This window comes from Sinocyclocheilus grahami, unplaced genomic scaffold, assembly GCF_001515645.1.
Source record: "Sinocyclocheilus grahami isolate Dianchi unplaced genomic scaffold, SAMN03320097.WGS_v1.1 scaffold2065.1, whole genome shotgun sequence".
Classification (NCBI taxonomy): Eukaryota; Metazoa; Chordata; class Actinopteri; order Cypriniformes; family Cyprinidae; genus Sinocyclocheilus; species Sinocyclocheilus grahami.
The window spans coordinates 111,798-126,078 of NW_015507244.1; the positions used below are offsets into that span (position 1 = coordinate 111,798).

Below are 14,281 nucleotides of genomic sequence, written 5' to 3' on the forward strand. Positions count from 1 at the left end.
TTATTTTTTATTTGTGCTATCATTATTAATTTCTTTATTTGTTCTTATTTTATTACTGACTGCTTACTTGTCATTTTTTATTCAATTCAAAGTTTGAAATCAAGCTATTTCGTGCTTCTGCACCAAAATTACCACACTGTAAAATAAAAAAAAAAGCGAGTGAGCAAACATGTTTGAGATAGCTAGTTATAATGGTAATTAAATAATGTTTACATATGTATAAAAGCCTACATTAAAATCTGTCTTATAAATTGGTCTTTTCATTAGAAATTAGCCTACTGATTGCCACCATTGATGCACAATTTTTTTTTATAATATAAAAAATATCTGTATGACATTATATTCTGCAGTTCTTCCCTGTTGTACCGAATATCTATACTTTTCAAGTTATCATATCGAAGTTAGAAATTCAAATATTGTGACAAAATTAATTTTGTAGGGTGCCACAAGTTTGTTAAAATTTTCAAAGGGTGCCGCGACTAAATAAAGGTTGGAAAACACTGGTCTAGATAGTTGAGAACGCGAACACCCTGCTCTCTGAGGGGAACAAGAGCTGCCTCCGCGACTTTCGTAAAGACATGGGGAGACAGGGACAGCCCGAAGGGCAGGACCTTGTACTGATATGCCCGTCCTTCGAACGCAAACCGCAGAAATGGTCTGTGGCGCGGAAGGATCGATACATGAAAGTACGCGTCCTTCAGGTCAATCGCTGCAAACCAATCTCGAGGATGGACGCACACAAATATGCGTTTCTGCGTCAACATCTTGAATGGTAGCCGATGAAGGACCCGGTTTAAAACTCGCAGATCCAAGATTGGCCGTAACCCACCGCCTTTCTTGGGTACAATGAAGTAAGGGCTGTAAAACCCTAACCTCATATCGGCTGGAGGGACCGGCTCTATCGCATCCTTCGCCCGCCTATCGCGATCTCTGCCCGCAGAACAGGGGCATCAGCTGAATTTGGGCGGGCGCCGGGTGAACTGAATCGCATAGCCGAGGCTGATGGTCCACAGAAGCCAGCGAGACGGGCTGGGTAGCGCTGACCAAGCGCCCAGAAACCGTACAAGCGGGACCAGTGGGACCACAGCCGTACCCGCAGTGGGGCAGCGAGGTGGAACACAGGGACCCAGCTCGGGTGGCTTGTGAGCGGGCCGGAGAGGGGTGTGAGTGTGGGGTGCAAGGCTCACCTGGTTCCACGAGTTGGCAGAGGGTGTATGAGTAGGGCCTTTTTTGACGCTCTCGAACCGCCCGCTGCTGCCGGCTGACGAAGGAGGAGGTTGAGTGAGGTCCAGCGTTAGTCCGTCCGCAACTCTCCGGGCCCTCCTGGGACCCAGAGATAAAGGAAACTGCTCTTTTGTCGGCCCGCCCACACCCAGCTCCTTGACGCCGCTTTGCTGAAGGCTGCTGTGGCTGTGGGTGTGGGAGCGGGAGCAGGGGCCCGCCCTCGGCAATGAGCAGACTGGGGCACTGCAGCCGGCAGACAGGTGGAGGCAGCAGCTGCCCGCCGGGGCAGGATGTTTCGGATCGCCTAAGTCTGCTTCTGGGCAGCCAAGAACTGCTGGGCAAAGCTCTCGACTGTGTCACCGAAGAGGCCGATCTGGGACACAGGGGAATTGAGGAACCGAACCTTGTTGGTGTCCCTCATGTCTGCCAGACACAGCCAGAGATGGCGCTCCTGTACCAGAAGCGTGGACATCGCACGACCCAGAGAACTCGCGGTGACCTTCGTCACTCGGAGTGCGAGGTCAGTGGCGATTCTGAGCTCTTTCAGAACTTCCGGATCGTGACCACCCTTGTGCAGGTCCTTCAGTGCCTTAGCCTGGTGCACCTGCAGTAACGCCATAGCGTGTAAGGCAGAAGCAGCTTCCCCGCAAGCCGTATAGGCACTACCGGTTAGACCATACGAATGCCTACAGGCCCAGGAAGGAAGTACCGGGTCTCCCCGCCACCACGACCTGGTGAGCTCGTCATGCACTTCCGGGAAGAAAGGCATCGGGGCGGGGCGCTGAGAACCAGCGCGAGCCACCCCGAAAAACCAGTCATCCAGCCTTGAGGGCTCGGGACACGGTGGATGTTTCCACTCAAGCCCGACACTTTCGGCGGCCCAGGAAAGCATAGCTGTTATCTCTGGATCCGATTCAGGCTTTGCCACCATCCCGGAGGGCGGCAGCGCGGCTGAATCTTCATCAGACAGCTCTCCCTCTGATGCTGAGATCGACATCTGGTCGGGGGGAGGTCTACTGGATACCACTGGTACGCTCTTTAAAGAGGACCCAGCGGGTTCCGTGGGTCGCTCCACTGGATCGGAGGAGCAAGAGGAGTGATGGTCCCCAGAGGGTTGGTTCCCTGTGGGGTTTGCCATCACTGTAACCCTCAAACCGCCCGAGCTACTGCAGGAAGTGGTTCTCGCCTGGCCGCCAGAACGAGCCCCAGATCACGGCAGTGGCAACGGGACTCCGCCCCCTCACAGATAGCAGAGCCTGGTTCGCAGCTCCGAGATGGTCATCTTCCCGCAATGAGAACATGACTCATCCACAAAGGCCTCCTCAGAGTGCTTGATGCCCAGACACGTGAGGCAGCGATCGTGACCATCACCCGGTGCCAGGTAACGACCGCACCCAGAAACGCACGGGTGAAACGGCATCCTTATGATGATCCGTCATCTTTATAAAGACGCTCACGTGGAGCTCTCTTAGAGAAATTTGCTCTTTAGGAAATGCTCTTTTAGTGCTGAGGCGCACAGGGCAGCCTGAAGTGCGCAACCCACTCGACACTGGAACGACCACCATTGAAGCGCCGTCTCGCCAACACAGAAAGCTTCCGAGAGCGTGCTGAACTTGTAGTTCTCGAAATGAATATAGAGCAGAACGATGTTGTCGCTTGGCTCCGAAGCGACAAGCTGGTATGCATTGCACCTACTGCCTTATTATACTCATGCTATGATCAGCGGCAGCTGGATGCAATAATTGTATGCCAATGTGCATTGGCTCGTTTAGTTTACACTCAAAGTAGATTGGTCTATCGAAGCGATATCCCAATTTGTCGGTCACCGACTTGACTTGGAGTGACCGACTGAAAGGGAACTGAAAGCCATTGTTTTTAACATTTAATTGGCTTTGACAATATAATCACACTTTTAATTTAAATTAACTTAATACAATATGCATAAATAGAATATAGATTAAACTTTATTCATTAATCAGCGATCAGAGCAGTTTTTCTTTTATTCTTTGATTTACATCAATGACTGCAGCAGGTTTCACTGTAAAAGCAGCGCTGTCTCTTTAATTCCTGACGCACGTGATGCGGATCAGACACACATCTGGTTTTCTCCCAACTCTTTACGGTCATTTAAGGCTTTTTAACTCATTTAAGACCGTGTTTACAAGGTCACTCGCCAAAGTGTCTGAAGTGGCTTTCTGTGTATGCGCCATTCGGCAAAAAGGGGCATTTTGCCATAATTGTGTATGATTTTGTCCGTTGATGCGCTACTGGCGCACTGTCTGAAGTGCTTTCTGTGCGTGCGTGTCCGATGTCTGTACCTTTTTCCAGCAAGACAAGTGCTGATTCAGAGTAGTTCACTTTCAGAATAAAAATTTTATGATAATTTACTCGCCACCATGTCATCCAAGATGTTCATGTCTTTCTTTCTTCAGTCGCAAAAAATTAAGGTTTTTGAGGAAAACATTCCAGGATTTTTCTCCATATAATGGACTTCAATGGGGACCAACGGGTTGAAGGTCCAAATCACAGTTTCAGTGCAACTTCAAATAGCTCTACAGCAGGGGTGGGGAACGTTGATCCTGGAGGGCCGGTGTCCCTGCAGAGTTTAGCTCCAACCCTAATCAAAAACACCTGAACCAGCTAATCAAGGTCTTCGGGATGCATTTAGTTTTTTTTTTTTTCTAGGGTTTTTCAGGGTTGGAACTAAACTCTGCAGGAGAGTGGCCCTCCAGGATCAACGTTCCCCACCCCTGCTCTACAGGATCCCAGCCAAGAAATAAGGGTCATCTAGCAAAACAAGCTGTCATTTTCTTAAAAAAACAAAAACATTTATATACTTATCTATTGGTATTTTTTATCTGGTGCTAAAATAAAATGCAAATATGAATTGCTCATTTTAAAGATATTTTTATTTTTTTATATTTATTTCATAATATGATTCCCGCCCCTCCACTTTCACTTTTATTTTAAAAAATTTTTTTTATAATTTAAATTAATTTGAAATATTTAAATGAAAAATCAAATGGATTAACAATGCAGGTGGCAGAAAGGATGGAGCGCAGCCAAACGCTCATCTCTGATTCAGCACAAATCATCTAAATGACACATTTGTGTGCTTTATTTTACTGTCTGAGCTTTGCACTGTCAGCTAAACCAGCATTACTGTAGGTTACCACAAACGAAAACAGACAACTGTGTGCCCTAAATTATGTTCCTGTTGACCAGATCTACTTTCACTTCAGAGAAACTGAGATGTTTTAGCAGATGTCACCTTTTTCAGCCTCAGTGAAACATTAATTGTTGTGGTTATTCAGGTTCGTGCAGTTAATTTGTGCTTGTCAATAATATTCAGTTAAATATAAAAGTGCTGTTACTGCTACTGTTTTTAATGCAACAGTTCAATATCAATACACAATATTCAAGCTGGAGTAGCATGTTTTAAGCATTCTTACTTTAATATAGAGACTGAGCCAAAGTCCTTATTAAAAAAAGAACAGCAAATAGCTTCTGTCACAGCCAATGCATATGCTTTAAAATCATTAGATCTGCAGGACTTGTGTTAAAAAAAGTGACAGGTTGTATGTTTAGACATGATATATTTATCTGGACTAGCATTAATATGTACATGTAAGCTATTTTCAAGAGAAAATATAAATGTGAATCTCATCTATGGCACATAAATCTTGATTAAATTAAACTGCGAACAGATGTCTTAATGTTAAATGTATTATTTAGAGTTCAAAGCAGTAAAACTGAGAAACTGTGTTTGTGCATTTTCTGACACAAAACCAGATCATGCCATTTCTCTTAAAACCCAACCGTCCCTTAAACTTACAGAAAAAATGGGGTTCAACCCTTTTCGTGAAATGAACAAGCTGAGGTTAAAGAAAGTATAAATGACGTTTTTTTTTCTTCAAACACAATTATGTGTTCAGTGATGTCAAATCTGTTCTCAGTTTCAGAAGAACAAAAAAAAAAAAGGTTTCACATCAAGTTTCACAGTGAGCAATCATTTCCTGACTGACTGCATTAAAATCAACGACAGGAACGAACGAACGAAAATAAAAAGGGGAAAACAAACCATCTGTCAAGCATGACACTCACTGACACAAGAGAGTGTTACTTGTGCTAAGAAAACACTATGTTTAGACAAGTCTAATAGAATGAAAACATTAGTAAGAGTTCAAATCACTGGATATATAGGAAGACGAAGGAAGATGCTCCTTTAAGAACAGCATGATTTACAGCTACACTGTTTACTTCTTATAGCACAAAATTTAAAATAATGAAACATTTGTTTATGATACTAAATGATGTTAATAATGACACCTGGGGTGTATTCCAGAAAGCACGGTTAACTTACCGTCAGCTATACCCTGACCTTTCAGTTGATTAACCCCAAACCTTGCTTACTCGAGGTATGTGGTTCCAAAAACGTGTCCGGGAGTAAGTTCATTCAACTCAGAGTATGTTCTTCTTCTTATATCTTCCCGGCAGTGTAGATGCTACTGGGCGTATTACGGCCATCCACAGGTCAAAGTTTGAACTCAATTCTTATATACAGTCCTGTATTATGCAAGAACTGAAGAACTACCTCAGAGATCAGTTTGTGTTTATCACCGTGTCCAAACAAAGAAGTAACAGAAAACACTTTAACTCCAAATTCTGCATTATACTTCCTACATTCCAAGAAAATATGCCCTACTGTTTCCATATTCACATAATCCAGTAATTTAACCCACAGTGCCCCAACCTCAATCTACACAGTTTAACTGAGTCCCTACGAGATGGACAAGTACAAAAACATATTTTCTTAACTTTAGATTGAATAGAAAAATAATGTCTACCCTTGATTTCCTTTCCCCATCCTCTCTGCCATTCTTTTATTAAGCCCTCTTTAACTCTTTCCCTCAGTTCCACCCTCCCCAAGGATACATGGATATCTATTTCTCTTCCTAAACTCTCCTTCGCTATATAATCTGCCTGCTCATTCCCTATCACCCCAGCATGCCCAGGCACCCAACAAAAAGTGATATTGCAAGCAAACCCAACTCCAAGAGAATGTTCCTAGTTAAGACTCAAGACATTCTCAACAGACCGACGAGTCACTATGAAAAAAGGACGCTAAGAAAAAGCATGCCATGCTGTTTCTTTCTTCTTCTTTTGTTCAATGGTAACTTACATGCTTAGTGCATATCGCCACCTAATTGATGGTTGTGCAATAATTTTAATTTTTTTCCATTTAATCTTTAATCCTTGAGAATATTAATTATATTGTTTGTTTGATGCTAATTATATATTAAGTAATATCATATATGTATTTTGATTTAGAATTGAGACATTATAGAAAATGCCGATCCATGTGTGAGATAATATAAAATGTAATATATATAATATAATAAATTAAACATTACCTTGTCATAGCGTTTTATAATTTATACAGATAACTGTTATATATGCCAATAAAATAAATATAACCATATTAGAATATTATATTACCTTATTTATTACTTATATTAGCGCTTCATCATTAACATATCATACATTATCCTCAAACATACCCGGGTATGTCTCAGAACCTGCTTTCTGGAATACCCCCTGGTGGCCATTGCGCGTTAAACAAATCAAACAATAGAGAAACTTTGAAAGCTTAAATTCCTAAAACAGACGTTATTTGAAAATAAAAATCAGAGTATTAAAGTTCATTGGGCTAAAGTTATGTATCAGAGTAAGGACGGAAAGGCTTAAAACTATCTGAGGTATTATGAATATTAATCTCCTTTGGTTTACCCAACAATCAGTGTTGGGAAGGTTACTTTGGAAATGTAATAGGTTACAGATGACAAGTTACCCTATTTAAAATGTAATAGTGTAACTTTTTCAATTACTTTATTAAAGTAATGTAACTGATTACGTTTAATTACTTTTTGATTACTTTTCAACGTTTCTAATGAATGTTTATTTGCAACTGTTAATCATTTTCAAACACTTACACCATGCAGGTTAACCTTACAGTTGTGCTCAACACTGTCAGCCTTTCACAATCCTTCATCACTTGAATTAAGATTCAAATTTGAGCACATCCACCACAAAATCAGACTTTAGTACCGCCTTTTACTTTGAGATTGATCTGAAGATCAATGCAGATTTAAAATCATAAGAAATAGTTCACCGATACCGTTTTTGAAACCAAATCTTTGCATAACTACAGGAAACACTGCATCTAACAATGGTTTGGAAAAAAATAGTTAATTAAAAAATAATAAATAAAAGCCAAAAAGTTCAGAGGGCGAAACCGGGGCATCGAGAAGAAAGCCCCTTTCTTTCCTCCCGATGTCTGCCAGGTTCACCCACAGATGTCTCTCCGTCACTACCATAGCCGCCATGGGCCTGCGCATAACAGAGGTGGCCTGCTTAGTAGCATGGAGAGCGAGATCCGTGGTGCGGCGCAACTCAGCTACCTCATCAGGAGAAAGGGCCTCGCCTTTATCCAGGTCTTTCAGCAGGTCAGCCTGATATGCCTGGAGCACCGCCATCGTGTGCAACCTGCTGCTGCGTATGCCCCGCCATTCAAGCGAGATGTAATCTGAAGGGGCTTGGATGGCAAGGAGGGAGTTTTGAGAGATGATGTCTCACCCATAGAGAGATAGCTGGCCAGCATCTCTTCTACCGGGGGCATCCTCTCATAGCCGTTTTCGTGCATCGCCTCGATGTTGGCATAACTCATATGCTGGAACCGATGGACGCGTGAGGAAATGGAGATCAGGAAGGAAAGTGTAACAAGTGAAGAATTTAAGGAATCCGTGTGCAGCAAAAGTGTCTTTTTCCCAGGTTCAGAAGTCAGCATTACATTTTTTCTTGGTGGCCCGCCATCTCAAATCCATGAGAGAGGTTCTCAACTCAACCAATAAACCTGACCTGTTTTACCAAAACAGTGCCATTAACATTCAAAATTGTTTGTTTAAACATCCATATCAACGTTCATAATGAACGTGTTATCTTACAGGCATATTGAGAATAAGGAAATTAATTTATTAATTGCCAAGCAGAATATATAACTCAACATTCCAAAATAAATCATATTAACAATCAGAAAATATGCAAACAATCTTTACAACATGCATAATGATATGCATAGTAACAAAGCAAATACAGCTTTCAAAGAAAATAAAAAACAAACTCACCAAATCCCGAGTTTCACAGTTTGATAAACACCCGCTTCAGTTTCAAAGGAGCTTCACAATCGGCTAGCATCCACGCTTAAATCAGCAATCATCATTCTAAAACAATTTATCATCATCAACCATGAAGTATTATAAAGTTGCTTATAACCACATTAAATGAATTACAAAATAAACCTTTTTAATCCCTTCTGTATCGCTCTCATCTCATGTTCAGAGCATCTCTTGCACTTCCGTGAGTCATCTGCTTACGTTATAGACAACTCGTGTACGTGTAATACATCACATGTTCTGCACTCAATTATAATACTAATTATTTTTATTTATACATAATTCACAATGCATATTAATAGATCGTTTAACTTTTTAAATTAAAAAGAGTAACTATTAGAATATACAATTATATTATTTATGTTCTTTAGGCACCACATTTAAAGGGGTCATATGATGTTGCTAAAAAGAACATTATTTTGTGTATTTGGTGTAATGCAATGTGTTTATGCGGTTTAAAGTAAAAAAAAACATTATTTTCCACATACTGTACATTATTGTTTCTCCTCTATGCCCCACCTTTTTGAAACGCATCGATTTTTACAAAGCTCATCGGTCTGAAAAGCGAGGTGTGTTGTGATTGGTCAGCTATCCAGTGCGTTGTGATTGACCGAATACCTCAAGCGTGTGACGGAAATGTTACGCCCCTCACCATACTGTGATGATGCCCTGTCCTGGAGCGACGACACAAAAACATTAAAACCCATTACAAACGCATTATGCAAATCTTCCCACATAGTGAGGTAGATATGTGGGGGCATGTTAGAACGAGCCGTTTTAGGTAGGAGTGGCTGACTCTTAACTTTTATAAAGAATATCTCTTTGGATTTGAGACTTTAGACTTTGCAACTTTACAGATCTTCTTTATGCACCAAGAGCTTGTAACACTCCAAAGAGAAAGGAAAAATTGAAATCGCATCACATGACCCCTTTAACATGGGTTACACCAGGAAGGCTTCCTCAGACATTTCCTGCTCTTCTTGGGCTGAACCCAGCAAAGCACTGGCCCCCGGATCAGACGATGTTAATGAAATATCATCCTCCAGCGGCTCACTCTCGTCCACAGCCTACGAGCGCAAGAGGGAAAACCCCTCTTTAAACTCATCGACCTTCCCATTTTTTCCTTTCACCTTTAGGCTGTTGGATTTCACTACTTTTGTTAGAAACATTTTTGATTGGTTTGATTTTTTTGTTGTATGAATTAAATATTTTATACTATTTTCTTTTACTAAATTCAGAAAAATAATGCTTTATTGATAATATTATGATAAAATATGTAGCTGGATGTTAAATTGCATTTACTTACAAACTAAACAGTCTCTTTGTGAAGCTGCATGAGATTGAGACACAATCAAAGCTGAAATCTGCTCAAACTGTTGAGATCAGACTGAAATCATCAGAGATCTTGTTCAAAATAAACTTCAGATGCCTGTATCTGGTCTCACACAACACTTAGTACAACACACACTGTTTTTTTAGCTATAGATCTCATATCTTCTGACAGCTCAATCAGCTTTGATAGAATAACCAGCAGAGGGCAATAAACACCAATCATACTCTTTCATAGAGGAAAGATCCAACCATATTCCCTCTGAAAGACTCTGACCTGTATGGGAATTATACTTTTGGTTTTGTTTTTACTCATACCTCTCGCTAAATGTACAGTGGTTTACGAAATTTAGACAGCCAGAATATAAAACTCATGCAGAAATTTTACAATGTACGTTTTTTTTTATCCTTTTAAATATAAAGCTTGTATGTTTTTGTGTTAATATACCAGTAGTTGTGTTTATTTGTGGAAACAGGTTGCCTGTTAACTTGCTAATGATGCTAAGGAAATGAGCGAACATGTTCTGCTGCCGCTGATGATTATGATGATGGGTTTTATTAGTGGAATTATTAATGTAATTATTAAATTGTTCTACATTGATTACTCAATGCAATCAAATGATTTCTACGTTGATGTGTGGATTGTTTGGTAGCAGGTTACTCTACAACTGTCTGTTTGTGTCCATTGGGCTTTTGGGTTTGCTGGATCATGCTGACTCAGATAATAACTAATATTTATAAAACCAAAGACTCAGATTAGTTTGATCTTTTTTTGTTATTAGACATTTTTATCATGTTCAAGATCCACATGTGTTAAATCTTGAAATAAAACTGCAGGATTGTAATCACTGTATTGTGGTCAGTTCTGTAATATTTTTCCACTCAGCACAGTATTTTATGGCTGCATTAATGTGTGTCTGTATTTGTCACATAACAGCTCTTATTCTCAACAGGTTCAGATGCTTGAATCTTCTGCTGCTGCTTTGCATTGTCTATCACAGCGGTCAGTGTCATTTAGGTTTATAAACTCTATTTATTCTTGATTTTCAGTGTCAGCTTGAGTTATTGGTGGAAATTTGATGGTGCAAATGTTCACTGGTTTACCTATGCAGTTTGTTCCAGTTCATTTATCAATAAATATCCCAGGTAGCCAAAATGGTTTGGCCCGAAAATGGCCCAGATCCGGCAGGCCAGAAGAAATAACTGCCAGACTCAGCATGGACATGGGATGAATGATGCCCCAGAATCGGCCCAAATACACTGGCCCGAATCTGACAAGAAATGAAACACTTAGCCAGTACTGGATCTTGTTCAAAATAAACTTCAGATGCCTGTATCTGGTCTCACACAACACTTAGTACAACACACACTGTTTTTTTAGCTATAGATCTCATATCTTCTGACAGCTCAATCAGCTTTGATAGAATAACCAGCAGAGGGCAATAAACACCAATCATACTCTTTCATAGAGGAAAGATCCAACCATATTCCCTCTGAAAGACTCTGACCTGTATGGGAATTATACTTTTGGTTTTGTTTTTACTCATACCTCTCGCTAAATGTACAGTGGTTTACGAAATTTAGACAGCCAGAATATAAAACTCATGCAGAAATTTTACAATGTACGTTTTTTTTTATCCTTTTAAATATAAAGCTTGTATGTTTTTGTGTTAATATACCAGTAGTTGTGTTTATTTGTGGAAACAGGTTGCCTGTTAACTTGCTAATGATGCTAAGGAAATGAGCGAACATGTTCTGCTGCCGCTGATGATTATGATGATGGGTTTTATTAGTGGAATTATTAATGTAATTATTAAATTGTTCTACATTGATTACTCAATGCAATCAAATGATTTCTACGTTGATGTGTGGATTGTTTGGTAGCAGGTTACTCTACAACTGTCTGTTTGTGTCCATTGGGCTTTTGGGTTTGCTGGATCATGCTGACTCAGATAATAACTAATATTTATAAAACCAAAGACTCAGATTAGTTTGATCTTTTTTTGTTATTAGACATTTTTATCATGTTCAAGATCCACATGTGTTAAATCTTGAAATAAAACTGCAGGATTGTAATCACTGTATTGTGGTCAGTTCTGTAATATTTTTCCACACAGCACAGTATTTTATGGCTGCATTAATGTGTGTCTGTATTTGTCACATAACAGCTCTTATTCTCAACAGGTTCAGATGCTTGAATCTTCTGCTGCTGCTTTGCATTGTCTATCACAGCGGTCAGTGTCATTTAGGTTTATAAACTCTATTTATTCTTGATTTTCAGTGTCAGCTTGAGTTATTGGTGGAAATTTGATGGTGCAAATGTTCACTGGTTTACCTATGCAGTTTGTTCCAGTTCATTTATCAATAAATATCCCAGGTAGCCAAAATGGTTTGGCCCGAAAATGGCCCAGATCCGGCAGGCCAGAAGAAATAACTGCCAGACTCAGCATGGACATGGGATGAATGATGCCCCAGAATCGGCCCAAATACACTGGCCCGAATCTGACAAGAAATGAAACACTTAGCCAGTACTGGCCCGAGTCTGGGTACTGAAACTGAGTCGACACCACCAGCACTGGGCCACAATCACACCGACGAGTGGCCCAATGCCGGTGGTGTCGACTCAGTTTAAGTATACTTACACTTACTCATACAGAATTACAACTTCTAAAATAGTCAGTTAAGATTCTGAATAGATTACGTACAAGCACTGCTTTATATAGAGTGGGAGCCCCTCATATTTCGCACGCTTGAACGCCATTGGCCAGTTTCACTGACGTGATTCAATAAGGCTTCAGTAGTATTTGGAGAAAAGGGTATTTCTTTTAAAATAAAATTTAAGACCCCTTTAAAAAAGGTTCAAACATTCACTGATGCTCCAGAAGGAAACATGATGCATTAAGAGCCTTTTGAACAGGATGAAGGTGTCCGAATTTTTCTTATTTTGTTTAAATATATATTTTTTCCATTTAGTAATGCCCTTCGGAAGCAACAGAAGATACTTGCATGTTTCCCGGAAGACAAATTAAGTACAATTTACCTTGACTCTTGGCTCTTAATGCATCATGTTTCCTTCTGGAGCATAAGTGAAAGTTTTAACCTTTTTTAATAGTTGTGTTTGAGTCCCTCAATTGTCCTCAGTGTGAAAAGATGGATCTCAAAATCATACAGTCACTGCTGGAAAGGGTTCAAATATGCAAAAGATGCTGGAAAACTGAAGAATCTGCAGGACATGGAGGATTTTTCTGAAGAACAGTGCTCAGTTTAACTGTTCAGAACAAACAAGGGACTCATGAACAACCATCACAAAACAAAAAACAGTGGTGGATCATCCAGGTAACCACACACAGTATTAAGAACCAAGGGTTCCCAAACTTTTGAATGGGGTTATTTTTATAATTTCAACTATTTGTTTGTCTTGTGGACTATATGTAAACATCTTTTATGTACAATATCTTACTCAGGACAGTACTAAATAAAAAAGAACATGCATTTTGTATGATCTCCTTTATTTTGTTCAAATTATTCACATTTTCACAGATTCTGCAAGGGGTTCCCAAACTTTCGCATGCCACTGTATATGTATTTTATTCCAATTTATTTATATGAAGTGAAACTTCATATTTATATGAGTGAAACTATTTGTAACAGTGCAATTTTGTGATAATGTAAAAATGTTTTATAAACAATATGTTAAAAGATGTGTTATATAAAGATGTGTTTATAAACAAGATTATTATGATTATATAATTTTCATATGTTAATGCTCACAAAACACATCACCAGCAAGTCACATTTCGCCTTAAAAGGGGTTCCCAAACTTTCGCATGTCACTGTATATTTTTGAATAGAAATAGAAAATATATTTAGTTTACCCTCATATTCAATTCAATTCAATTCAATTCAAGTTTATTTTGTACAGCGCTTTTCATGATACAAATCATTGCAAAGGAACTTTACAGCAAATTAAGTTTCTACAATATTTAGTGGTAGCTTATCAGTGGTGACTGTCCGTTAATGTACATATGGCAGAAATGTATGGAAAAATCATTTAAAGATTAAATCAAACAGACGATGAACACTATTAACAGCAATTCTTATATGATGCAATCAAACTTACAGTAAAATGCCGTAGTTTTGTATGTTGTTTCAGGGTTGGCATCATCTGATGTCTTCTGAGGGGTTGGCATAATCTCTTCTCAGGTGTTCTGGATCCAGACTGAAGCTTGTGTAAATCCTAGTTACTACGGGATGTCAATCTCAGCAGAAACAGAGAAACAAATAGAGACATAATTAGCGTAGCTGCTGTTCCAACCAAGCAAAATTGATTTGTTTAACCCAAACTAAAGAATAATAATGTGCATTTGATCAGATATAACTGCAGTACAAGATTATGAGATGCATTATTTGAATGCTTGGCCAAAGAGATGTGTCTTTAATCTAGATTTAAACAGAGAGCGTATGTCTGAACCCCGAACGTTATCAGGAAGGCTATT

At 39.7% G+C, this 14,281-nt stretch overlaps 1 protein-coding gene and 1 long non-coding RNA gene across 2 annotated transcripts in view; one reads left to right on the plus strand and one right to left on the minus strand.

Moving 5' to 3' along the window:
* The window catches only part of LOC107573906 (uncharacterized), a 69,493-nt gene that overhangs the window by 42,702 nt on the left and 12,510 nt on the right, over positions 1 to 14,281 (plus strand). The gene's annotated exons all lie outside the window — the stretch shown is intronic.
* Positions 8,029 to 8,628, minus strand: LOC107573908 (uncharacterized). Its single transcript, XR_001607593.1, has 3 exons — positions 8,583 to 8,628; positions 8,409 to 8,504; positions 8,029 to 8,142 (listed from the first exon to the last, which is right to left on the minus strand). It is a non-coding gene; the product is annotated as an uncharacterized lncRNA (long non-coding RNA).